Source organism: Myotis lucifugus, unplaced genomic scaffold (assembly GCF_000147115.1).
Source record: "Myotis lucifugus unplaced genomic scaffold, Myoluc2.0 scaffold_32, whole genome shotgun sequence".
Taxonomy (NCBI): Eukaryota; Metazoa; Chordata; class Mammalia; order Chiroptera; family Vespertilionidae; genus Myotis; species Myotis lucifugus.
Genome location: NW_005871080.1, coordinates 4,924,510 through 4,938,410, shown reverse-complemented (window position 1 = coordinate 4,938,410; position 13,901 = coordinate 4,924,510).

Genomic DNA, 13,901 nt, shown 5'->3' with positions numbered 1-13,901 from the left:
CCCAGATTTTCATGGATAAATGAAAAAAAACTTTTTAAAGTTTAGGATGTACTTGGGCACTAAGGAAAACCTTGGCTTAAAGCCAATCTTTGAAATTCAGCAAAGGGAATGGAAATCTAAGAGAAGATAAATGAAAGGGAAAAACAAGAAGAAAGAAGAAAGATATGGAATGGGAAGGAAGCAAATGCTGAACAGGAGAGGAGGGAGGAAGGGAGGAAGGGAGGCAGGAAGGAGAGAGACTAGAGAGAAGGCTAAAACATGGGGGAAACTGCCAGGGCCGCTACCTCAACACACAGAGCTTTCCGAGTGGACCAGCAAACAGAAGGCTCAGGTGCTCCCGTAATGGTGATACACTGGGACAACTCACACTGTTAAATGAGCCTCACACTCTCGTTTCTACCTGTGTGATGGTACAGGAGCACACTGTGCGTATGTGGGGTACCACGAAAAGATGCCAAAGTCAGCACATGAGGATGGAGGACTTGGGACGGCCTTCTGTCTGGCGCTCCTCTGATACTGATCATGGAATCTGTGCATTTATATTTGATATGATATTAATGGGGCCCATTTGGTAGATGTTTAGGTTGAATAATTTTAAGAACATGCCACAATTTTTATGAGAAAATCATTTTTAAATGTGGTAAAGAGTCAATGTGGGTTTTGTTTTTTATCCACATGGAGAAGTAGTTTAAAACTTAAATATTCAAATTCAATTCACCATCCTCAGGATTAGAAGTCAGCAAAATGCTGAGATAATGAGGCAGAACTCAAAAAAGGGAAGCCATTTCCGTGGAGGCGAGGATACAGGTCTTGGGAGAACAGCTTAGGATATTGCAGAAGACATGCAAGGAAAGAAGAGAGATACTTGGTCCTCTTTCACCTGGAGAAGTAAAACAACAAACCAAGCAGCCATGTCTTAAATTAACTATAGTATATGAGCATTTGTTTCATGAAAATATTTACAAAAGGGTATACCATATCTGAATGTCTGCAAGAGAAAATCATCCTATTCGTTGCAAACTTATTTTGTACTGAAGACCTCTGGTTCCACTGTGGATGCTTTTGTCAATGGAGACAAGGTTGGAGAAAAGCTTTCCATCTCCATAATAATAGTGACCACAGGTTGGAAATTAAGATTTCTAAGATCTTGGCCTAATTCATATCCATGTTTCTATTTCTCCAATATAAATTATTTATTCTTTTGAGTCTCCATTCATCAAGCTGAAAATAGAGAATCTAGAGAAAATGTGTGTCTTATGGATTTGCTTGTCTGCACTATTATAGAGCAATCCTGGCCCACATGTAAAGATATACTTAAAGAGAATTATGAACAGATTCATATGCACAGGCATACATAATGGAAGAAAGGAAAAAGAAAAAAATGTTATGAACTTTTTTTCTACAAAGCATCACTTCTTGCATGAATAGTATTTGGGATATTCTTCCTTAAGTGACATTCATTCTTTTAGCAGTTAGCGCACTAAGAGAAAAGGATGCTGTATTTCTAATATTCATGAATTTTTTGTGTTTATTCCTGCTTAACCACAAAGTTACTTGAGTTGCAATATGTTGGCTGCTCACACTGTCCAATAGCTAGGCCCCGCTGCTAGGAAGCATGAGTTCGGGACAAAGGTGGATGCTTTTATATGAAGGGCACCTGACCCGATTCAGGGGTGGCGAGGAGGTCAAAGGGGAGGCCTTACTTATTGTATCCTCATTTGATAATCACCTCTATGCAATGTATTTACATCTAACGTTTAAAGGCCTGTGTGAATCCTCCAAGGGCTAAGTAATGTTTTATTTTGTGGTGTGTTATTGTTATGCCTCTATACCAGTTCTGCCAAAAATTCCCCATCATTCCTTCTTCATTCGATAACAGCAAACCATGAGGGTTATTTCTGCATCACCACCTCAATTTCCTCATGAAAAATTGTTCTTCTTTCTTGGGGTCTGTAAGCATCCAGGCCAATATCACTCATGTCTTATGTAACGAAAGGAAATAAAGGCGACATAAAGGCAACGTGAAGGGTAATCTGCTTCACCTGCTTATGCTGGATACCACTGTGATCTGCACAACTCAGACCACAGGCCTCCTTTCACTGCACCATCAGTGATTGCCTTGTGTCCCTATAAATGGCAGCATGAGGCACCTGAACATGAGAGTCACCTAGTCCTAGCTCCTTGCCCAACCTGCTCTGAGAGTTAGCCCAAGAACCTCACCAGTTTACGAAATGACGTGAGCCCTTGCTAAGAGCATTCTTTGTCCCGTGCAGTCTTAATTCTCTTTTAAACCTATACACAAAAGCCTCACCAGTTTACGAAATGACGTGAGCCCTTGCTAAGAGCATTCTTTGTCCCGTGCAGTCTTAATTCTCGGTGACATCCCAAAGAGTTCCCTGTGGACAGTCCCACCTCTCAAACAGGTGCTGGGCCCAGAGACTGAGGCCAGTTCTCACTCCCCCAGCCCTTTTCATTATAAGAATGTTAGACAGCTTTGATGAAAAAGTTGAGATTCACTGAACTGATGAATGTCAAATAAGTGGGAAAGGAACGGAGTGGTTTCAGCGCTGATCTGTCATCAGTGGATCAGATGGCGACGTGCTCGTTGCTCGCGCGGCTCCTGCCTCCCTCTGCTCAAATGCACCAAAGGAAGTGCCCATTTGCTGACTAGAAATTCACAGTCGAGGTCGACTGGTGATGCAGTGCAAAGAGGCCTGTTGGTTCCTCTGCTCACGGATAAGCCAAGCCAGCCTTCACCTTTACATGGCTCCATATGTAATTACGTGATATCTGGAAATAAAGTTCAGTCACAGTTCACTAAAAACCTGTTCCCCCCTAAGAGAGAGAGAGAGAGAAAAAAAGGGGGGGGGTAACTTAACAATCAGTAACACTCAATAAATAAATAAATAAATAAATAACAACTCCGTGACAGGTTACAATGTAAGATAGAGCATTTATTTAAGGGGAAATTATAATAGGTTAAACTAATTACGACATAAATATTAAATTTTTAAGGGGTGGTTTTTTTTTTCTATTTCATCATAAAACCTTAAAAAGTTATGGATGAACTTTAAGCAAACCGTAAAAAAAAAAAAAAAAGCTGAACCCAAGGAAGGCACAGTAGCTACTGTCTTGAAAACAAAACAATCTTTTCGTCCCTGCCATTTGTCTGAATTCTTCCTCCGGGCAAGCTGGACAGCTGCACTGGTAGGTTTTTTAGTCATGGGTTGTAAGCCCCACCTGGCTAGATTTGTTTAGCAGACAGCTGGCAGAATTAAATGAAAAGAATGGGACACAAAATGCTTCCCTGAAAAAAAGCTGAGAGAATACTTTTTGGCTGTTTTAGCTTTTTGGAGGTTTATGGTTTTCCACTTTTTTTTTCTTGCCTATATTCACACACTACTCTATGTGAATATATCTTGTAGATATTTTCTCTCAATTATAACACCCTGATTGGGGTAAAAAAAAAAAGCAGCATAAATGAAAATATCAAGTAAGCATGTCTTGAACGACTTTTTTTTTAGTTAGAAATACCAATTTGCAGTTTATAGAAGTCCCCAAGAATGACATCAGTTTTAAATTAGCATTTTTTTTATTCCTACATTTTCTTTTGCTATTTTTTAAGGCCAATAAAATAGATTTTCTTCATCTGGAATGTTCTTTCTAGCTTAAAGATAAGAAGGAGTCTAAATTGTGGGAATGGCATCCTTCTGCATCTGTTTCTCTCTCAAACCTATCAAATATCTAACTTTTGGCATGACTGCTGGCTCCGACAGGGGGATGACATAAACCAGCTTTGTGGTTACATGTTTCACTTTTAATCTCATGGAAATAAAAATCAGCACTGAAATGTCCCTTTCCATGTGACAATGTGGGACTCTTTTCCAAAAGCCCAGGCAGAGGGGCGGTGACCTGGTTAAGCTGAACACACAGCACATGCAGGAGTGTCCTGCATGTTTATGCTAAAAAGGCGCAAGACAAACCTGCCTTCCTTAGAGCTTTGTTCCCATCCGAAGTGCGGACAACCAACAACGGGAACTGTATGACTCAATGGCAGCAAGTTGCCAAAGAAGGACAGCAAATGCACGCTCACTGAGGTCGCTCACTGAGTAACCGCATCTCTCCTGTGTATTTTGTCTCCTTCTATAAATGCGGCAGGACTACTGGAATACCTCACCCATCATGGTTCACTTTTTAGCACGGGGAGAATCCAGGCTTTTCACTAGACACAGTAAATATAGTATGCGAGGCTCAAAAAACCCAAAATGGTTTGGACATGATCCTGATTGGAGGAACTCCATGAAAATAGATCCCAACTGCTTATATGAATACATGAGCAAGGGGGAGGGGGCCTGCTTCTTTTAAAGGCAGCAGGGCAGAGAAACATTCATGCTGATAGCCCCGCCAGCACCTATGACATGACAATGATCTCCCGCTACAGCAAATGGAAAACTACGGAGCAATTCAAGTCTATTTATACAGCCCAAGGAAACGTTCTGAAAATTAAGGACCAGGCCAGGAAACAAACTCTTTAATTCATTACCTAATACTTGCTTTCCAGAGCAAAAGCCTGACTTGGCCCCTCTCCACCCAGCCTATAAAATCTCTACATCTCTCCATGCAACGTAGACTTTATGGAGCCAGGCGTGATCTGTTCATTGCAGAGGACTGATTCTCCCTAAGCACTGTATCAGTATCATACATTTCAAATACGAGGGAGGCCTGGGCAGGCTAATCCCCGGGGCCCAAGTAAACCAAGTGGGGTCTCTCGGGAGGCTGTTGGCATAAAGCAAAAAGGCACTGTTACTGTATATGCTTTCACATGCTTAGCAAAGTGGGTCCTCATCAAAGACTAAGAAAACAGGCATGGGGAGAAGGGAGGAGTGAGGTCACTCTAGGTTTCTGCCTGACCCTTAGAGACAATCCAATCTTGGCTGTCATCTGACAGTGTTCTATTTAGTTTGATAGATACAATTACATCTATCTGGCCAGATAATTACAGTGCTGTGCATCTTCCATGTATCGGTGGCTTAGCAGAATTAAGAACTATAAAATCCTTTTGTGTGTGCTACGGGCTTTCTTTTCCTCCCCTAATACAGCTTTCCTCTCACCCTCTTCCCCTGCCCCAGGAAAAGAAAAGGGAGAGAATTCCCTGAAAACTGTAGCTTCTGCATTATTTTGTAAACGTTTCATAAGAATCCATCAAGTCTGTCTTAGATCAACTTGCATCTCAGCCAACTTCTTTACTGAAGAAAATTGATTCTTGTTTACTCCTTTCAGTAAGGAGAGTCATGATGAATTTTAATAGGATAACCCCTACTGTTAGAAAAATCTCCCTCCTTTGGCTTATGGAGCTTTGAAATTTGTAAACCAGAAATAAGCCTGGATTTTTAAAAAAACAAAAAACATTTTTAGATAAAAATAAAAGAGCTCTACAAGTTTAAAGCTCAACCTTAATAGTTACTCAACAGCCATATTTTTCCTGTTTTCATCACCCCGATGAGCAGTGTATTATTCTGATACTTTGTTAAAAGGCCCTTTAATTGCAAATTGACCTTCAGTTTTTAACAGAATCGCCCACCACCAAGCAATATTTTATTTCTGGATGAAAATTAATATTGTCCTTACTATTTTAGCACACAGAAGCACTTAATTGGGGATGGTGTAGACTACTTAGTAAAATGAATATTCCTGGGAGGAAAAAGAGTACTTGCTAAAGGTTAATTCTATTCATTGAAATCTATGAGAGAGTTTATTATTTTGATAGAGGTAAACATATTGCTGTGGGAATACTGTAGTATAGATCCCATGGATATTATTCAAGATCTATCTCAAATTCAGCAACAGAAAATGGCCTGTATCATTTGTTGGGTCAAACAATATTACATATTCTGGGGAAGATGATTTATGTTTTTAAATTTCTAGAGTTAAATTTATAACATGAGAGACGACTAATTTTTTCCATCACCTAGAGTTTCAAATCACTAATTTCCTAACCTATTACATGTATGTTTCCTATAGAAATCTGCAGACTCTATGTGTTCACCCAGGGATCACTTTCCTGGTGGTGAAATGTAACCAGCTTCTTTGTGGAATGGAGTGATCACTGGGTGCCAGTAACACTACGCTATGATGTGTAGAGGGGGAAATGAAGGCTAGCTCATCCGAAGGAAGCTACGGGGGAATTTTAGATCAGCAGAATGCAATTATCCAAGTTGGCATTGTTCCAGGACCCCAAAAGCGAACTCTAAAGGTGGGTAAATTGAATAGCATCTCTCCTCAATTGCAGGACAAGCAACCACATTCCTGACAAGAGTGGTGCTTGTTCTATTTATTTGTCTTTACTGTGTGAACACTACTGGCCACGTGCTGGCCACTGTCATAGGAAATGGAGCGTGTAGGTCATTTGATGAGAATTGGGATCATTAGATCTGTGAACAGGCACCCTATATTCTTCAATTATTTAAAAATTAAAAAAAGATATTTTTAGAATCTGTTTCAAGATACAGTGCATTGCATGGCCAGTGTAGCTCAGTGGATTGAGTGTTGTCCCATGGACCAAGAGGACCCTGGTTTGATTACCAGTCAGAGCACATGCCCAGGTTGTGGGCTTCATCCCCAGTAGGGGGTGTGCAGGAGACAGTCAATTGATGTTTTCCTCTCATCGACGTTTCTAGTTCTCCCTCTCCTTTCCTTTCTCTCTAAAAATCAATAAAAACATTTTTTTTAAAAAAGATACAATGCATTCATTGACAGGTACTCAGGACCACATGACTGAGTTCTGGCCAATGAAATGCAGTTGTAAATGTATATTCAACTTCTATAAAACTAGTATCTCTCTCTCTCTCTCTCTCTCTCTCTCTCTCTCTCTCTCACACACACACACACACACACACACACACACACGCACACGCACACACACACACTCCTCTGGAAATGAATTACTCGGAGATAGTGAATGAAAACAGTTCAAATCCCTAGGCTCGAGAACCTGCTTGAAGAACAGCTGCCCAAAAGAGTCACTCAAGCTACATGTAGACTGAGCCATGGACAAAAAAATAAAACTACTATTATGCTAAGATTTGGGAGTTCTTGGGACAGCACTTGAGATATCTTGACTAATGTATTATCCATGATAGAAATGAAATGCCTCTGAATTCCAGAAGTGAAAAAGTTGAAAAGTCATTCCATGAAGGAAGGATGTGGTAGGATGTATATATTCATTCATTGCCTGTGAGAGTGTAAAGTTTATACTAATGGTCTGAAGGGAAAAATAGGCATAATATATTAAGCTGTAAGAACTATACATAATTCTTCTGCTTTGACCTAGTAGATTCTAGAATCTATCCTTGAAGAAAAATCAAAAATTAGTAACCAATATTTTTCTTTTCCACAGCATTAGTTCTGATAATAAAAATATTATGCAACCTTAATGTCAACAACAACGAGATAATTAACTAAGTTTGGTTTTACCTTTATCAGAAAATATTATACAGTCATTACAAGTTGTATACCCAGTGAATGTTTTAGTCATTGATGTATTAAATAAGCTAATGTTTGTCAAGCACATATATGATATGCTAGGACTTGTTCTAGATGCGGGAACTTAACAATGAACAACATAAAAGAGTTTCCTGCTCTTATGATGTATGCATTTTTGGTGGTAAGACAAACACTGTGCAATAAACAAATAAATAAAAATTAAATAATTGATTCTGATAACAGACTTGGAAAATGCCCCATTCTGAATTTTTAAGTAAAAAAAAACACACACACCACTAATATGCAGGAACTGTACATAAACCACACATGAAGGCATAACAACACACACATACCCACCTCATACACAGAATTAGAGAGAAAAGGTCTGGAGAGAAAAATTATAAAATTCTGACATATGCATATGCAATTTTTCTAATCATGAGCAACTCAAAGTCCATGAAACATATAAATGAGTTACATTGCTGATGTATGTATTTGAAATATTAAGTGTACAGCACTAGGGTAGAGGAATCAATTCACATAGAGTACAAATGTAATTGGGCAACCAACCAGCAGCCACTTCTCAGAGTTATTTTATTGTTGCAAATCCAGTAATACTTTGCAAAGTGATTTAAATTATTTAAAAGGAAACACCATTTCTTTTTTTAAAATTTCTTAAAAAGAAAAGAATGGGTGGTGGGTTTGGATAGAAACCAGCTGCTAGTGCTGATAATTGAAGTGGAAAGAAAGCAGCAAGTCTAGAACAGTAATTCAGTGATGGCTCTTGGCCTGAGGAACGGGCTCATCATTTCTCTACCCCAGAAGTAACACAAGGAAACTCATGAAACTTGTTCAGCTTGTACTTCAGAGAATGCAAAAATCTCTCATCAGTCCAGTGAAATATTAAAGAATCACTACTGTTCTGAAGCAGGCATTTAAATTTTCCATTATAATTTACTCTGTTTTCAAGGGTAACATATATAGGATGGGTTCATATGGTGATCTTTCAAGTGCTCAGCATGTCCATTTACAAATGCCGTACTGTCAACAGTGATTATTTCTGAGTTGGGGGATTAAAGTTTTTTTTTTTAGTGTTCACACATTTCTGCTTTTTAAAATATTTTCTAAAGAGAGTACGGTTTGCTTAAAAAAATAAATAAAAACAAAAATAAATAATACATAAACACAAAGTGTACTGCTGTCTCTTTGTTCATTAGGATTGTAAATGCAAATGACTGAGACTCCCACATCCTAATGGCATGATGCTCCATTGCATTTGTACAGGTGGAAGGACATCAATGGATTCAACTTGTAACCACAATGCTCTCAATAGTCATCACCTGGCAGGTGAGCGTAGGTAATGCCACTGGGCTCCATGCCATGCCCGTAATGCCGTAAATCACAAAGATACTTGGAGCCCTATAAGGGTGGCCCCCCTTCCTAAAATTCATTCACATCCATCTATCATTTATTAGAGTCCCACACCGTCAAGTGAAGTGCGCAGAGCAGAAAGTATTTCGGAAGCAGCAGATTTCCATAGAGACAGAAAAGAGAGTTTAACTTAATTACTTCTTAACTATCTCAACCAAAACTCTTCAGGCACTATGCACATAGGCAGAAGGGTTTGCAGTCATAGACGTATGCCACCAGAACTAATTCTGTTGGCAACAGTGAGGAGCTCTGAATCAAGAGGGTTATAAGGACCCTGACCCATGTAGCTCGGTTGGTCATTGTCCCAGGCACCAAGTGCCTATGATGTGTCGATCTCACATCTATGTTTCTCTCTCTCTCTCTCTCTCTCTCTCTCTCTCTCCCTCCAGCTCCCTTCTTCTTCTCTAAAAATAAATTAATATAAAAAAACAAATAAAACAACAACAAAATAACACAGAATGTTGGAAGGAATCTAAGACAGACATCTAGCCCACCACCCAGGCAGTATTCCGGGCAGAGGCGTATCTATCCTGTTCTCAAAGCTCTCCATTGATCTGAGGAAAAGAGACAAGGGCATTTATATCCATGATGTTTCTTACCAAAAGTGCAATATTTGCCACCTACACCGTCTGCAGCAGTTCAGAATGTAGTAAGACTGAAAGTTAAACTCATTGATCTCAGGAAAGATAATAAAATAAAATATAACTTCCTTCAAAGCTTTTGATGAAGAATTCATAAAGTGGCATCAGTAGTTTAAGGCAAAGAACGGAGCCTTTACTTGGCAATTGATGATCGCTGCGATGTTCAGAATGCAAATAGGAAAAATTCAGTTGTTTGTTGTTGCCTATAGTGTGATGTTGTAGAAGTTAACACCAAGGTCATAGCTTATTCTCTGGGCAGGTCCTTCAGCTGTACTTTGTTCCATGGCTTCTAACCACAACTCTCAAATTTCCAACCATAGTCCCTTTTATTCACACACCCCATTTCTTCAGATTTTGGAACTTGAGCTGTTTAGGATTTTGCAGGTTACTTTCCTTGATGCTCTATCTACTTACTGACCGCATTTAGCAACCTCTAGTGATTTAATTCCTACGTGGCTCATTAGGATCCTTGCTCTTGAACTGGCCTCAATATAACAAGTTAATACCCAGGTATTTGTCCTTGACATTTCTGGTGGGGAGTGAGGCCATCTCCACCCAGTCAGGGTTCAGAGCTCCCAGAGGCCTCCAGAAGCCCTGTGTCTGTGCAGGAGCATGGTCAGGCCAATGAATGTGCAATAGACCTGTAAGAAATCCCACTCTTTGGATGATCCTACAGACAAACCAGAGTAACTCCATCTCCAGCATCCAACTGAGGAGTTCCAGGTGTCATATAAATGGCTCTGCAATTAAACTTTCTCCAGGCTCATTGCTAGAAGCATTGGAGGCAGAGAGGTCTATCTCTTTAGTCTTTCTCAGAGCTTTCCCTAAAATGACTACAGCCCAAGTGTTATTGAAGGAATCATGATTTTAGATATGAGGTTACTCAGAAGAGAGAATCTTATAGGATTTATTATTCCTAATGCAGAAAGTTGGTGGAAATAGACAAACTTAGGCACTTAGTATGCATAGAATGATCAAAGTCATGGCAAAATTTTTAAGCATATCAGTCACCTTTCTTTCTCAACAAACAGATTGGGAATTAAGTAATAGAGAATCAATTATACAAGTATAACAGACACAGAATCATTCTGGTACCTAGGGAGCAGAGTTCAAGCTGTCTTGCCATTGGACACGAGTATAAAACAGGTATAAAGTTACTCACATACAATATAAGACGTAGTTCTGTAACATTTCTAAGATGATTAAAATTCACCAAGCCCTGGCCATGTGGCAAATTGGGAGCTCTTCATAGTAAGGAGAGAGAGAGCCAAGACAGGCAAGGTAGGGGCTGGGGCACTGTATTCTCATTGAGCAGAGTAAACCCAAGGCCACGTGAATATCTGAAATTGCTGATCACAGAGTGACATAGGGCAGCAAGGGGGAAAATCATTCTCAACATCTAGCTACAGAATTCAAGAAACGAATAGACAAAACACTAGAAATGGTCTGGCCCCAATCCACTGGCTGGCAGGACCTAGAGAAAAGAGGACAAGGACCCAGGTGACTGTGGGAGACAAGCTAGTCCCAGAGCAGGACGACTACGGGAACCTGGACCCAGCACCAACCCAGGTCACAGGGAGATTAGAAAACAGGTCACACTGGAAGGGTGATTGATAGAGAGGCAGAGAACTGCCTGATCCTATAGGCTGTTAGAGAGCATCATCGATTGAATCTCTACTGTGTGCTCTGTACTAGGCATTATCATCAACATACCTCAATCACTTCCAAAAGAACCCTCTGAGGTAGCCACTACCAAAAAATGCTTCATGGACACAAAGCTCTCTGGCTGAAAAAAACAGCTTGGAAGATGTTGCATGCCATCGACACTCCCACTACCCTTATCACACTCTTAGAGAATCGCCATGAACATTCAAAGCTCTGAGGTGTCCTGTATTAAAGAAATCATTTTCATTTATTGCTTTACGTGGAATTTCCAATGAAACCATCTCCAACAAATGTGCCTGTATACTTATTCTTTCAGAGACATTCACAATCTTCTTTCTGACCTAATTTTCCAAGAAATACACTCTGAATATGTCTGAGAAAGGCATGTGCTCTGCAACACAAACAAATGTAAAATATTACCATCCTGGCCAATTTGTGCTGGTAGAAATGAGTAAAATGGGGGTGTTAGAAGCCGTTAACAGAGTGGTGGTGCTTAAGTTGGGATCAGTATAAATCTGCCCAGACAATAGCCTTGTGTGGCTAAAGGCCTCAATTTCTGGCATGATGCAGACCACAGACGGGGACTATATTTGGGTATATAAAAAATATATGAAGTGAATAAATGAATGGGAGAAAGTAGAAACAATATCACATATTCCATCCCTGTAGAATCAATTCTCCTTTGGGATGGGGACAATAAATTCCTCCCACACTATGTCTAAATGGCGGCAAACTTCTTCCAGGATGGGCCTACCATCATAATTATGTAGTTATGGACTCATAGAGAATTTGCTCTCAAATGTATCTTGTTCTGCCAATCCCTTCCAAACAGAGTGTATCTCCTTACAAGTACATGTGAATCTTCTACTACTTCTCTCTCCTCAAATCAGTAACCAGCCTTGGTGACATGGCCTTTATAGAAGAGGAAGACTTAGGTCCTGGGCGGCTGGGTGTATATACTTTTTGGGATGAGGGAGGAGGGAAGATAGTCTCATACAAAATTCTGGAATAATGAACAAATGAACAAATAAAAATCATTGTTTCAATAAGGAGCTTCTCAGAGCCTTTTGTGTGCTACTGTGAGCTGTGGCTTTCTAAGAACAAGTCAAGAAGGCATGGACACATTGTGTAGAACTTTGTAAGCTACATTTCCCTACAAAACTATATTTCCGTGGAGCATTTGGGGGAGATGCTGCACTGTCTTTCCTAACTTTCTTTAGTGTTCTTAGCCACAGCTACCTCTAAGGCTTATTGTAAAGAATGAATGAGACAATGTGAGTGGCATTTCCTAGCATAGTCATTCATAGCAAAGTTTTTAAAATAATGTTCCTTAATAACTTGCAGGTATTGAGGAGGCCTTATTGTCCCCATTTTGTGAATGGGAAAACTGAGGCTCACAGGATTTGAGTGACTTGTCTTCAAACAGCCAAGCTTGCAGTTTCTGCCCCCAAATCCAACAAACTTTCCCCTGAGCCTCTGCTTCTGGCCCCTGAGTAACTCTTTCACCCCCATAACAACATCATTCCCTACCAGGATGTCACATACACCCAGAAATTCACTTTGCAGGAGGCACCCTAAGCAAACCAAGCGGGAGCCTCACATTTGTGAATTCAACTCGTGGCGGACTTCTGATCAGAAAACATATGCTATCCCATTTTTCCCACACATGCCACTTCTCAGCTGGCCTATCACTGGGGGCCTGTGCGGTGTGGTCTGTTGGAGGCCAATAATCATATCACCATTGTAACGAGTGGCAAATCCTATGTAATTTACACATTAAAAGGAGGCTGAGATGCATGGAGAAACCCAGCGCCCCGTTCGTCTAATGAAATTAAAGCTCTTAGCCAAATAGTGGTGCTGAAAAGAGATGTTTGGGAAGGGCTCTCCCGGGCTCTCTCACCCCTGCCTTCGAAGAAGAGGGTGAGTGTTCTTTATTCATGATCCCGCCTCTACCTAAAGCACTCCACAATGGGACCTCTAAACCCAGGGCCCCGTCTGGAAGCCTGATTTACACAGAGCTGAGGCGAGGCAGGGCTTACAAAGGCATTATGACTAGTTATTTTCAATAACAATTGAAAGGAAAAAGAAAGCAGCAAAGATGGTCTGTGGCTTGGCAGGCAAAGCACTAAACGGCCCTGTCTCCTTCTCCAAACGGCATAAACAAAAGTTTTGAGCCATACCTGATAAAGCAATTATCTTAAGATATTTTTCTCATTACGTGGTCACTGGACATTATCATGAAACAAGTGTGAATGACACAGCGTTTGGAGCGACCGCACTGAACTTACGCTCTGGAATGAACCATTGGCCTCATGATAAGGCAAGAAGGGGTGGCTGGCTCTTGCATTCAATGGTTGTCCAAATTCTTATGAATCCCCATGACTTTGAACCTCCCCTTCACATCTGGGAACTAGCCATGTTGAAGTGAGATAAAACAAAGCAAACATAATTGGATTTCAGTCTAAAAGTCAAGAACCTACTATCATGAAGCTGAATAGGAAACAGGATGTTCTTGTTTGGTCCATGAAAGGAAAAAACATGAACTACGATGGAGTATTTGGGTCTAGGAATATATGAGGAGGCATTGAAGCAATAATCTGTGCAGAAGGACAGTCAGAATATATTGGAAAATGACGACTATCCTTTAACCTGGCTTAAGCAACTTCTCAAAAGCAAATGCAC